The sequence below is a fragment of the Hylobates moloch genome, unplaced genomic scaffold, assembly GCF_009828535.3.
Source record: "Hylobates moloch isolate HMO894 unplaced genomic scaffold, HMol_V3 SCAFFOLD_9, whole genome shotgun sequence".
Classification (NCBI taxonomy): domain Eukaryota; kingdom Metazoa; phylum Chordata; class Mammalia; order Primates; family Hylobatidae; genus Hylobates; species Hylobates moloch.
The window spans coordinates 73,014,032-73,028,303 of NW_026652284.1; the positions used below are offsets into that span (position 1 = coordinate 73,014,032).

Below are 14,272 nucleotides of genomic sequence, written 5' to 3' on the forward strand. Positions count from 1 at the left end.
AATCCTTTGTTGGATGAATATTTTGCAAATACTTTCTCATATTTTGTAAGTTGTCTCTTCCCTTTGTTGATTGTTTTCTTTGCTGTGAAGAAGCTTTCTAGCTTGATGTAATCCTATGTGTCTATTTTTAATTTTGTTGCCTGGGCTTTTGAGATCTTATCCCCAAAAATTTTTGCCAGACCAATATCCTGTAGTGTTTTCCCAATTTTTTTTCTAGTCATTTCATAGTTTTATGTCTTACATTTAAGTCTTTAACCCATTTTGAGTTGATTTTTGTATATGATGAAAGATAAAGTATCTACTTTCATTCTTCTGCATATAGAAACCAGTTTTCCCAGGATCATTTATTAGACAATCCTTTCCCACATTGTAACTTCATGGTACTTTTATAAAAAATGAGTAGACTCTAAGTGTGTGGATTTAGTTCTGGGTTCTCTGTTCTATTCTATTGATCTATGTGTCTGTTTTTATGCCAGTAGCCAATTGTTTCGTTACTATAAATTTGTAGTATAATTTGAAATCAGATAGTGTGATTCTCTGGCTTTGTTCTTTTTGCTCAGAACTGCTTTAGCTATTTGGGATCTTCTAGGGCTCCATGTGAATTTTAGGATTGTTCTTTAGGATTTTTGTGGAGAATGTCATTGGTATTTTGATACAGATTGCATTAAATCAGCAGATCACTTTGCGTAGCAGAGAAATTTTAACAAGATTAATTTTATCATGAAGGAATGTTAAATTTTGTTGAATACTTTTTCAGCATCTACTGAAATAATCGTATGGTGTTTATCCTTGATTCTGTTGTTGTGATACATCATGTTTATTGATATGTGTATGCTGAACCATCCCTGCATCACTGGGGTGATCCAACTTGATCATGATGCATTATCTTTAGAATGTGTTGCTGAATTTTGTTTGTAGTGTTTTGTTGAGATTTTTACATCTATGTTCATCAGGGATATTACCTTGTAGTATTCCTTTTTTATTGTGTTCCTGTCTAGTTTTGGTATCAGAGTAATGCCAGCCTCGTAAAATGAGTTTGGCAGTATTCCCTCCTCTTCAATATTTTGGTATAGTTTGAATAGAAACGGCATTAGTTCTTCTTTAACTGGTAGAAGTCAGCAATGAATCTATCAGGTCCTGGGCTTTTCTTTGATGGAAGATTTTTTATTACTGCTTCAAGCTCATGATTCATTTTTGGTCTGGTCAACCATTCAGTCTTGTCATGTTTAATCTTGGTAGGTTTTATATGCCCAGGAATGTATTCTTTTCTTCTAGATTTTGCAATTTGTTGGTATATAGTTGTTCTTAGTAGTCACTAATGATCTTTTGCGTTTCTGTGGTATCAGTTGTAATGTTTCTTTTTTGTTTCCAATTTTATTTGAGTTTTCTCCTTTTTTTCCTTGGGCAAGCAAAGATTTGTTAATTCTACTTATCTTTTCAAAAAACAACTTTTTGTTTTGTTGATTTTTTTGTATTTTTTGTCACAATTAAAATTTATTTCTGCTCTATAAGTTTTAAGATTTTTATTGAATTTAAATATTGTGGCAGACAGTACAACCTGATTATCACATTCATATTCTTCTTTTCTTCCTAGCACGGACTATATCTCCTAGCCTCAATTACAGTATGTCATTATTTATAGAACATGAGTGTTGCAGTTGTAAGTATTCTTCAAACTGGTGTCTGTAAGTTGTTCCTCATTCCTTTTAGTAAGGCATTACAAGATGAAGATAAAGTCAGACAAGAACTGGTCGTGTCACAAGCAAAAATATAGAGAATAGAAAGTCCAGTAATTTGGGGCTAAAAATGTTGGAAAAGCCAACTTCTTCTGAGAACCAACAGGAAAAAAATGAAAACAGGCTTTGAAGAACAAAGACCCATTAAAACTTATCAGCTTAAAAAAAAAAAAAAAAAAAAAAAGAGAGAGAGAGAGAGAGACAAAGAGCAGATTAGGGGTTTTCACTGTCTCACCTGAGCCTATCATTTCAGATTACTTCAAAGTAGACACTATTGGGTAGAAAAAGAGAAGCCTAGGAGAAAGTGGACATGAGAATTAGGTCTAGGAAAGAAATTGCACTGTGTTTGTTGGCACATGCAACTAAGTAGAAATGGTAAGAAGGTTACTAAAATGTGAGGGAACTATATTTACTAAGACACCAGAAACATAATCTAAAAAAGTCTTTGAATGAAAGCCAACTTTTGGGCCTCTACATTTAAACCAGTATACAGCAGTACCCAAGGAAGGCAAACTCTGTAGAGTTTATAACATCTACTTCACACATAACTAGAAAGGAAGAACCATCCAGAGGGGAGAGCCATGAAGAATGGACAAAAAGACCACAAACTGAAACTTCTACTTCAGTACAGTGGATCTTCTCAGTGGTCTCTTGAGCAGAGGTTTTATCATCACAATGGACCAATGACTCCTGTGGCTGTTTTCCATTCTTCACTTTATAAATGGGAATGATTATTGCAGGTATAAAGCAGTTATCCACTGCTTACTAATTATTTATTAGGGGTTTTGTGATGCTGGGGAGGAGTAGAAAAATGTCACAGGCAAATTGAAAGAGGACTGTGTGTTAGCTTGAGATCCTTGGCTTGGAGCTAGAAGCAATAAATGCTAGATGTTTAGGTTCTCTCTATTGGGGAGACAGAAAAAAATAATGTGCATAGTTATTTCCATGCCAGAAAGAAAAATTATTAAAAAAACTGTTGACTACTCACTAAAATACATGTTCTCTTTTTTTTTTCCTCTGGGTACACTTGACTAATCTCCCGGCCTCCTTTGATGTCAGTTGTGGGCACATCACTTATTTTCAACCAACAGAATGTGAGTAAATTAATGTTTCCTACTTCTAGAACTGACCTATAAAACTTTCCTTGCATACTCATTTATCTGGTAAAATGGAGATGACCTCCAGGGTAACTCTGAACATGATGTGATGAAGATGATGACAGCCTGGATCATGAATGACTGCATGGAGGACAGCTATCCAACCAACTTGTTTTTCTGTTTCATATTGCTGTGATAAGAAAAAATAAATTTGCAGCATTTGCAGTACTATACATTTTTTGCATTCATTTGTTACAATAGTTGTCACCACTGAAACTAAAACAAACAAGTATAGATGTTTCCATATAAACTGATGCAATTATCAAACTGTAATTTTTCTAAAGAGCTTTATTAAGGTTCTAAAACACTGAACACATTTGAAATCTGTCAAGACAAAATTGTATTGTTTATCTATATACAGTCACACAGATAGTTAACAATGATCCCACCCAATACAGTGAAAGCCATCTCCAACTTAATAAGTTTTATCCACATGTAATAAAGTTATAAGTTCAGCTAAAAACCTATTTTTCTAATCATAATAATCTTCATATTTATGGTATTATTGCAATATCTAGGAATATTCAAATTATGACAAAGTCAAATAAGTTAAATTTTCATCTCTAATAAACCATGTAGTTATTACATCTAAAAACATTTTAAAATTCTAGCAATAAAACCAAGACAGCACCTAATTCTATAGTCTTACTTCTTATAATTCAAAACATTAAAAATAATTCTGTCAAGACAAGCACCGCACTATAAAAATTGTCAATAGATATATTATAGTTTATTCATATAGCAATCCTATTTGCATAGTATTTTGCATTTATTAATTGTAAATAGGAATCAAGTTATTTTAATCTTAATTGTGTGTGGCTAGGGAAGATACCACTCTATTTTAGGAGAGAAGTTGGATTAAATGAATAAACACTCAAGATACTATTCCCTTTTCAATTTAGTTTTGTTCTTTGCCTTTACAGACTATGCTTAATTTTTTTTTTTAAGCAAATCACTGAGGCTATCTGCCAAAATGGTTACTCATTATGCTTCCCCCAATTCCTTTCTGGTCATTTAAACCAACATCCCAGCAGAGATAACACTTCAGAGGTCAATACTTTATTCATTCACTACCTACAGAAAATAAAAAAGTAAGAGGTTTACCAAAAATATATTTTCACCAACGCAGCTGAATTTTACTTATATGTTAATATACTTTACATTAAAAATTATGCCAGGGAAAAATCTAAAGAATCTAAATTTTTAGAGGGGCCTATGCTCTATGAACAGACATTTTATATGTATAATAATCACTGAATATAAAAGCTTCAAAAGAATTTCAACCAAGATACATTAGAGAAAAACTGGTTTAAAATTTCTGTTCTAGCAATTTTTAGTGGTTTGGTAATATTTAATCAAAATTTCAAAATTTAAACTTTCTCATTGTCTTTGAAATTATTATATTCTATACAGTAAGTAAAATAACGTTTTACCAAATGATAAAACAAAAAATGCTTATAGAACACATTCTTACATAAATTACTTACATTTTATTAGCTGCAAGAAACACACAAAAAATAGAAAGCATTTTGCCTTACTAATAAACACATTGAGGCTGTTTTAAATGACCTAAAGAGATACCTATTCATCTGTATGGTGCAAACTGTCAATGACTCACACATGTAGAACCTTTAAAATGTGCTGACTTTTCTTTGTTCTTCAAAGCCTTGCAGTAATCATCATTCATTTCTATTGCTTTGATGGTTAGATAGCAAACTCCCAAGAAATCCAGGGAGACATTAGCACATACAGCCGCAATTTCTAATAAGACAGCTATTTGCATACAAGATCAGCCACAATTTAAAATGTGTTGTGATAGATGCGGAAAGGGAATAACAGACTTATATTAGCATGTACAATACCAAGATTGTTTTCACCATTTAATTCCTTGGAGATTATGTCTCATCACCTTCTTTTGTAAAGAACATTGCATTCCCTGAGGAACTAACTTGCTCTGAGACCTAGCTAAACTGAAATATGGATTAATAAGATAATATTTATTATTTATGAATTTTGCTGTAGGAATGATTTCAGATTAAATCATCACAGAAGTTTCCAACATTCTTGAAACTTGATACCACATATTTAAAGAAGAAAAATGCTGATTTTATTTAATACCTAAATTGGATATTAAAATAATTCAGATAATTTTTATCTAAACTTTACACTTATTAGGACTTTGATGATTAAACGTAGCATTTCTGTTTTTAGTATGCTTTCTTAACCTGAATTTTCCAGAGCAATTTTGTCAACTGTATTTTAAAGCATAATACATGACCTTTAAAAACAAACAAAGGTAGTATTATATTAAATCACCTTCCGACCAAGTTATTTTATTGCTCATTTATACCTTTTTTATGAAATCCAGAAAGAACAAGTAAAGAAATAAGAAATCTGAAGCCTTCACATATGTCTCTGCTTCCAGAAAAAGCATTAAATCCAGACTGTGACATTTAAATACATATCAAAACACAGGTTATTAAAAAAAGTTCAACCCATGTCCACAGAAAAAATAATTATCTTAGTTTTTAAGACTAAAAGAAATACTAAGAAAACTCTTCATTAAACATGAAACTATAGTTAGGCAGAAAAGGCATTTGGTTATGGCTGGATCAAAGTTGAGAACCGATCATGAAAATACAACCTCATGCTAGATGCTGAGGATATAATAAACACAGAAGATATTTGTCCCCGATCTTATTGCACATTAACCATTTCCAGAGTATTACAAATTTAAAGTTGTTCATTCACTTAACATATTTAAGTCATTGAAATGATGACACATTTCCTCGATAAAGCAAAAATCCTTAATATTAAGAACCATTAATGATCTGAATTTGTCATGTGTTCCTTTCTCATGTTCCAGTGCACTAGGAAATTCAGCTTTTAGTTCCTTGACTTTGACAAGCTCATTCATGTTTCCAGGAATTTACTATGTTCTGCAATTTGCTTTAAATGTCCTTTCAATACATCCCCACTTGTGAAACCTATATATTGTAATATTGCACACAAGAGTCATCTCTGAGTAATCATTCAGATCTTGCCTAAGAGGCATCATTCATGATTCAGAGCTTCAGAGATAGTTCTCCACACTTAAGGAAATGAAAAAAAAAAAAGGTCTTTTGGAAGACTATCAAGTGTGAAGTGGACAAGGTATACACAATTATAATATTAAAATGAAGTATTATAAGTAATATTAATTATTTCAATAAGTCATATTAATTATTTCAATTATATGTATTACTCATATTAATAGTATTATCACATTGTCATTGAGACAAGTTATTACGTTGAGGAACAAATTCTTACTGTATAAAACTGGAGAGCCAAACAGTTGTTATTCTAAAGTTTTCAGAGATCAAAGTGCCCAGTTCACCTACACTTTGACAAACTAATTTCCTTTATAGCTGCAGAAAAAGTATCTAAAAACTGAAATATGTGAAAAGATGATTTCTAAAAATCCTGATCACTTGCCAACATTGATGTGAAAATTTATACGAAAAGTAAGTACAGGACACTTAATCTGTGTAAACCTAAAAAGTTTAAAAGATTTCCAGAAAAGAAATCTTAGTAGTTGGGACTCACCTTCCAGCCAAACTATGGAACTAAAACACAGTATTAGGAAATAGTGTGAGAACAAATATATTTCCTTAAGAAAAACAAAACAAACAACCAAAAATATTTAACCCCTATCTCATATCATACACAAAAATTAATTGGAGATAGATCATACAACTGAACAAAGTAGCTAAGACAACAAAGTTACTAGGGAAAAATATCATATTCATGACTTTGTAGAGGCAAATATTTATTGAAGAAAGCATAGTAGGGTATTTCATAAAAGAGAAAAAAAGGATGAACTGGATTACATCAAAATTAATATTTGCTTATCAAAATACACCAATAAGAAAATAGGTTATTACAGATAGATAGTATTCATAACATATGTATCTGACAAAATAATTTGAATCCAGAATGCATTAAAAAACTATTTAATAATATAAGGTATACAACCTAATAATTTTAAAAGGGGTCAAAAACTTGAACAGGAACTAGAAACTTCAGCAAATAAGATATATAAATGACAAGCACATGAAAAAGTTCTTAATACCAGTAGTAATAAGCAAAGTGCAAATTAAAATTAGAACTGAGATTCTACTACATATCTACTAGAATGGTTCAAATAAAAAATATTTCATATACAAAATATTGAAGAGAATGTGGAGCAACTGAAATTTCTGGTACAACTTCTTTATAAAATTGACAGTTTCTACAAAGTTAACTACCAGCAATTTTTGCACTTCTATTCCTAGATATTTATGTAAGAAAGATAAATGTATATGGTTACAAAAATACTTTCTACAAAAAAGGTCATGGCGGCTTTGTTCGTAATAGTTGAAAATTAGGGGCATGGTAGCGGGCGCCTGTAGTCCCAGCTACTAGGGAGGCTGAGGCAGGAGAATGGCGTGAACCCGGGAGGCGGAGCTTGCAGTGAGCCAAGATCGCGGCACTGCACTCCAGCCTGGGGAACAGAGCAAGACTCTGCCTCAAAAAAAAAAAAAAAAAAATTGGAAGCAGCCCCAATATTGATCAACAGAAGAGTTGATAAACTGTGGTTTATTCATACAGTGTAATACTACCCAGCAAAAAAAAAAAAATACTGAACATAGGCAACGGAGATAAATCTCAACAATAGTATGCAGGGAAAAAGAAACAATGATGTCTCTGTACTTAAACGGTCATTCATCAGTGTTATTTATTCTTGCAGCATCACTTGACAATGGTGACCTCTACTGCCTTGAAAATACTTGAAAAAAATACTTCCTATGGGCTAAAGAATAAATGAGAGGTGAGAAAGCAGAAATGAAAATTACAGACCAATCCCTTATAAAATAAATACAAGGAAGGAGACAGATAGCATAGTAAGTAGAAAGGAACTGAGGTTGAGGAAGAGTTTTTTTTTTTGTTATGCTTTGTTTTTACTCTTTAGGGCTTGTTTCTGATTAAAGATGAAAATTTGAGTTGGTCTAAATAATAATTGGGAGGAACAACCAGAAAGTGAGAGGGTGAAAATACAGAAAAAAAAAAGTAACAATGAGTGAGGTTTCCAAATAGAGAAGAAAGCATAGAATCCAGTATTCATTTGAAGTAATAATCATAGCACACTAAGTCCATGAGTCACTTTAACAAGAAAAAGAGAAAATAACAGGCAAAATTACACATAAGACTTGAGGTCTGGTAACCAAAAGTAGAGGGATATCTATGCAGTAGCTCTGTTTTCACTATGAAGTAGAAGGCAAGATTATCTCCTTATGAGAGAAAGGAAAGGTGGGAAGTTTGGAGGTTTGCAAGTGCAGAGCTGGAATTAATGCTGTGGAGGAATGGAAAGAGTTGTCTAAAGAAAACAGGATTAACTGGGTGCAGTCACTTGTGCCTGTAATACCAGCTACTCTGGAAGCTGAAGTGGGAAGATCTCTTGAGCCCAGGAGTTCAAGACTGCAGTGAGCTCTGATCATGCCACTGCACTCCAGCTTGGGCAACAGAGTTGAGGCCCCATCTCTAAAAAATATAAAAATAAAAAATGAAAACAGGATTATGGGCAACACTAAGAGACCAAAAAAAATTGTAACCATGAATCTATTATAGCACTGGACTATCTGATTGCAAATAATATTTTTCTTTCTGAGTGCTTAGCTACTTAGTGCTGACATAGGGAAGGGTGGTCTACTAGAGTAAGCAGAATTTAAGTTTTCCCAGATAGGCATGACAGAAAACTTTAGGATACCATAAAAAGTGGGTGACTTGATGTTCTATGGCATCTAAAGGTAGAAAAGGAAGTGAAGACAGTAGTGGTTTAGAGTTAAGCAGAAAGTGGAACAATCTTTGGACTTAATAAAGGTAAATAAACAAATTTGAAAGTAAAAAATAACCAAATAACAAAATTTGGGAGTAAAAAAATAACCAAAAACCAAATACTAGGAGTGAAAAATTAGTTATTTGACTAGAGAAGAAAGGTTATTAAAGGTCACTAGTCAGTGTGAGTGTGAGGTGATTAATATTATTATTGAGATGGTGTACGTTTTGGTCTGGAAGGACTGAAGTGGTAGGAAAACATTATGGCAGATACATTAAGGAACTGAAAGACCAGGATAATGCATACGTCATACGTGTGAATAATGAGGGTACCCAGGATGGTAGCAGGATTTGGGTGAGGAAGCAAAGATTCAGAGTTAGAAAGACTGAGAAGGGACCTGGATGTCCATAGATAAACAGCAAGAAAGAGAGGTAGAGGACACTACAGTCAAATGGAATGAATCACCAAGGAGCTGGGCTTCTTGTTTGATTTGTCTCATTTGCTTTTATATGCAGGAAATGTAAATGTTCTGGAAGTGGCGATAAAAAAATAAAATGATAAAAATCAACCTCTTGATCCACAGGTACGTGAACAATGGAAGAATAGTTTCCATTTAAGATGGCTTCAGGAAAGTGGTGTTTATAAGAAGAATCAAGTTCCAATTAACGTCAAGAGGTAAAATTAATAAAGCGTTTGGGATTAACTGGGTTCAAGGGGAATATAAAAAAATAGAGAGGGAAGGAAATAGCAGGAGATTAGTCCATGAAAAACCAAAGATAATACAGAATAATATGGGCATAAGTATTTAGTGGAGGACCTATAACCAAATGGGCCAGGTAGGGCAGTGACAAAAGTTAACAGGAATGTGTAGTATCTTGAACTACCCTTATCTCAAAACTGCAATGAGTACTCAGGCCTCTCCAGGAGTCAGTTGTAGCCTTGGTAAATGGAGGAGTTCTAATCCCTCCAGGAAAGGTCAGCTGGCTAGAATTCAGCACCACAGAAGAAAGCCTCAGATCTCAAGAGTCTAGTTAGTACCACCTATTTATTGGGAGAAACTGGAGGGTCCAGATCAACATTTGTCAAAGTATGGTCCATAATCACCATTAGAGTTGTCTGGGATACTCATGAAAATGCATATTCCTGGGCCCCATCACAGTCCTACTCAATCAGAATCTTAGGGGCTAAAGTATATGGATCTCCAGTTTTGTTTTGTTTTTAAATTTCCCGTGTGATTACTGTCACCATTAAAGTTTGAGAACCATTGATTATCTTTTTAACAAGGTCACAGGCAATTCTTTTGCACAGTAGCATTTGAGAAACACAGCTGGAAGTAGATGGGAGGCCTGAGCAGGGACTGTGAAGCCCTTCAGCCTCTCTGGTGGACCAGCAAGTCCTGGTTGGTGTGGCATAATCAAATTGTGGACGTTTCTAATGATCCCCTGAAACTTTAGACTTTTTCTGAATTCAATAGGAAAACATAAAAGGATTTAGTGCAGTGAGGTAACCAAATCAGATACTTTTTAACAAGATTAGAAAGACTAGGAGGTTTGAAGTTAACTAAATAGGCTAGAAAAAGAAAAATCCAGCTAAGTTCCAAAAGTAATCTACTAAGTGATAAATCAATGCAACAAGTAGAAAGGAAGTTCTAGTTGGTGTTTTACTTTTTAGAATATAGGAACAGCTTGGATGGTGGCAATGAGGCAGAGGAAAAACTGAAGATGACAATGTTTTTCAATTTTAGTGATAGTTAGCTAAAACACAAAGTCCAGGCCTCACCCTTCAAAAATACCCAGTCAATAATGTTGGGGAGTGGCCAAGGAAGCAGCATTTTGAATAAGCACTTACTCACTGCCAGTTTTCAAATTCAGGTGGCTAGTGGACCATACTTGGCAAATATTGCATTAGACAGATGGTAATGTCATTAACAAAAACAGGTAATCTAGAAGTAGGTATGGGGTGGCTGACGAGGGTGGAGGAGCATTAGAAATCTACATTACAAAATGTTTAAAACAAGAAATAAGAAAACAAAGCACTTGTTTCTCCCAAAACCTAATAGAATTAATTAATCTAAACATAATTGTGTCCCAAACATCCCAGCCCCCACCAAAAAATACCCACAAATATTTTACTTACTTTTATTTTAATGCTTTTTTGATGCACAGATTGTTGTGGCATCTGGACACATGACACACTTGAAAACAACACATTAAATTTATACTGCCCGGAATAGACAAAAAGCTGCCTTGTAAGCATCATCAACAATGCTCATTATTGGGGGAGGGGTGTGCTGCATTAGCTGGGTCCCATGGAATTATATTTTTAAATTCTAAACTTTTCACAAGTATAAAAGGGATAGGCACTTCAAATCTGAAAGGCCACATGAGGGAGATAACTTCTATTAAATAGCAATTTTTTCAAGTAGGAAAATGATTGTTATGATTCACCAGGGTTTGACTTCAACAGTATGTGAAATGTACTTGAGTTAATCTTCTGGATTATATTTGTAAAAGAAGATAGGTTAGTTAAGCTAGGATTGGTCTATAATGTAACTTTTAGTAGTCAAACTAAGAAGTAATTAATCGCATAAATTACACTATCCTTTAAATAAAGTTTTTTTTATGTAAACTGTTCTTTCTAAAAGTTTTAAAAGCTTTCTAAAAGTTGCGCACATGTATCCTAGAACTTAAAGTATAATAAAAAATAAAAATAAATAAATAAATAAATTTTAAAAAGATTACAATAGGCCCAGCACGGTGGTTTATGCCTGTAATCCCAGCACTTTGGGAGGCCAAGGCGAGTGGGTCACCAGAGGTCAGGAGTTTGATATCAGCCTGGCTAACATGGTGAAACACCCCCCCTCCCACGTCTCTACTAAATATACAAAAAATTAACTGGGCATGGTGGTGCAAGCTTGTAATTCCAGTTACTCAGGAGGCTGAGGCAGGAGAATCGCTTGAACCCGGGAGGTGGAGTTGCAGTGAGCCGGAATTGAGCCACTGCGCTCCAGCCTAGGCAACAGAGTGAGACTAGGTCTCCAAAAAAAAAAAGATTACAATAATATGGTACCAAACAAATGAAACTGCAGACCCTGTTTTCAGGATTACAAAGTGCTGATACAAGAAGAGACACATATCCAAACATGTAAAAAGAACAAACATCTACAATTCTGATGTAAAGCCAGTAAGGCAGGCAGCTTGTACCACTGCATGCTAAGAGCTTAATCAGACAAAAGGTATGAGAAGAAGTAAGGGTACCATTAGCTTCAGGGATTCTGAGGTTCACAAAGGGCAGTTTCATATCCACTTGACTATTACCCAACAAACCTTCAGACTGCTTTTCCTGATGAGACAAAGAGTAATTGAAAATGGGGTTGTGATCTGGACTATCTGATTGCAAATAAAGATCACAAACCTTGAGTTTTCAATGCTTACAATCCCTCTAAATTGGATTATTTTAAGAAAATTAAATAAAACTCAAGATTGTTTGAATTATCACATGAATAAAAAACTTTATTTCATCCAGCTGGTACCAAAAACTGGGCTAAACAATGAAGGAAAACAATAAGCTTTAGACGTAAACATCTCAGATGGCATCTACTTTTATCTCTGTAATTCCTGACTAAATGGATGTAATTTCTTGTATCATAATTCCTCTATATAACTGCCTTTTCTTGGCTCTAATGGAGTATTAGTGAATTCTTATGATTCAGGATTTTCAATAAATTTTTCTGAAACAAAAACTTACTAGCAAAAAAGACACTGCCTTTATGTTTAGCCCAAATGTTAATTGCATTTGACTAAGAATTTCTGAGTAATATATCTGTGTTCAGTGTAAATGAAATGTTCTGATACACTTTAAATCTTATCAAAATCACTACTAATAACCAAATTTGTTTTATCCAATGTTAAAATTTTTATTTTTCTTAATTTATATGCATTTTACATAGAAACAAAATGTGAATCAAGTTCCCAAAATTTGCTAGTTTTAGGATAAAACTACTATAAACAAGTTTTGGAAATCTACTGAAAAACTTTTCTGAGTCTCTACATGTGCTCTTGACAATCAATCTAAGAGGGGGCTTACATAAGTCACATTACCCAATGTTATTTGCCTGATTTCTCAAACAGTGCACATTATCATCCCATGAAGCCTCTGTTTCATGTAAAGTTTGGGAAATAGAGGCCTAGATTATTGGAAAGCTAATTAAAATGGATTATAACAGAATGAAATAAGCATTTTGGTTAATGAATAAAAGATATCAAGAACTGGCTAAGAGACATGCTTATCACTTTCTCCAGCTTGTGATAAAGGAATATCCTGTCATCAGAGACCTGTAATAGGATGACCATATAACTTACCATCCAAGCCAGAACACTTTTGAGAGTGAAAGAGGGCCCTATTCATTACATCAAGATAAATTTAAACCAGGACCATCCAGGACAGCCCTTGCCCCAACTGTGAAGTACACAAGGACAGTTTACCATACACCATAGCTCAGTTAGTTTTATCACCCATAAGGTGTTGCAGTACAAAGAAAGAATGGCAAGTCTTCTTTTAAAATACTGCATTTCAGAAAACCAATTAATATTTTAGGCAATGCCTGAAACAGATATGAGAATATCACAATAATAGGTTATGCTGAGATAAACTGTCCTTATTTACAAAATAAATCATCCTGTGGCACGTGGCACTACTGAATAGTCTGTTGTCAGACTTCAAGCCGTAGGCTTCTAAGTCAGCACTTTCCTGATTCTCCTACATTTCAATTTCTTCTTTACCTCTTTCATTAGCATTCTTCCTCTAGCTGCCTATGAAACTATGGCGTTTGTATTCCCATGTTCCCCATAATTCATTCACTTTACATATTATGCCCTCCTTGGGTACCTCATTCCCTCAAATATATTCCAAGGGCCTATATACCTACCCCTAACTTCTTCAATCATGCATCTAGCATCATTCTAACAAAGCATAATCAATGTGAATTTCTCATTTTTCCTTTAACTAGCAAGTTTCTCCTGTTTTCTACCTTTTTTGTTTGTTTTAACTAAACTGACCAACACAGTGTTCTCATTGCATGCTATCCTCTTCTGATGGTGTTAACTTGGATCACTTGATTAAGGTGGTACCTGCCTAATTTCTCCACTGAGAGAGAATTTAGTCTTTTCCCCTTTGTAATTAATAAGTATTTGGTGTGGAGGTGCTTTGAAACTATGTGAATATCCTATTCATCAAATTTGCAACTACTTGGTTAGCATTTATTGATGTTTCTTGGTTGAATTAATTATACTCTGACAGGTGCCATGTGATGATTTTATAATTTCCTCATTTCTTCCGTATTTATTAGTTAGTATCCTACTTTATTAAAAAGCATTTCCTTCTCTCCATTCATTTATTCATATATGTGTTTATAGCAGTATGTACTCATATAGTTTTTTTATTCAATTAGTTAGAATTAACGCATATCATTTTTAAAATTTTGATTCCCAAATTGTCCTGGATTTGGCTAGTGAAAGTTCCTTCAA

At 33.8% G+C, this 14,272-nt stretch overlaps 1 protein-coding gene across 12 annotated transcripts in view; it reads right to left on the minus strand.

Annotated features, from left to right (window-relative positions):
• Positions 1–14,272, minus strand: part of TRIQK (triple QxxK/R motif containing) — an 86,130-nt gene that overhangs the window by 38,578 nt on the left and 33,280 nt on the right. For 3 of the 12 annotated variants that reach the window (XM_058444490.1, XM_058444488.1, XM_058444489.1), the window contains one exon: positions 2,867–3,023. The exons of the other annotated variants lie outside the window; for them this stretch is intronic. The gene's annotated coding sequence lies outside the window, so the exon portion shown is untranslated. The remainder of the gene's footprint in view (positions 1–2,866; positions 3,024–14,272) is intronic. 12 annotated transcript variants of the gene reach the window in all.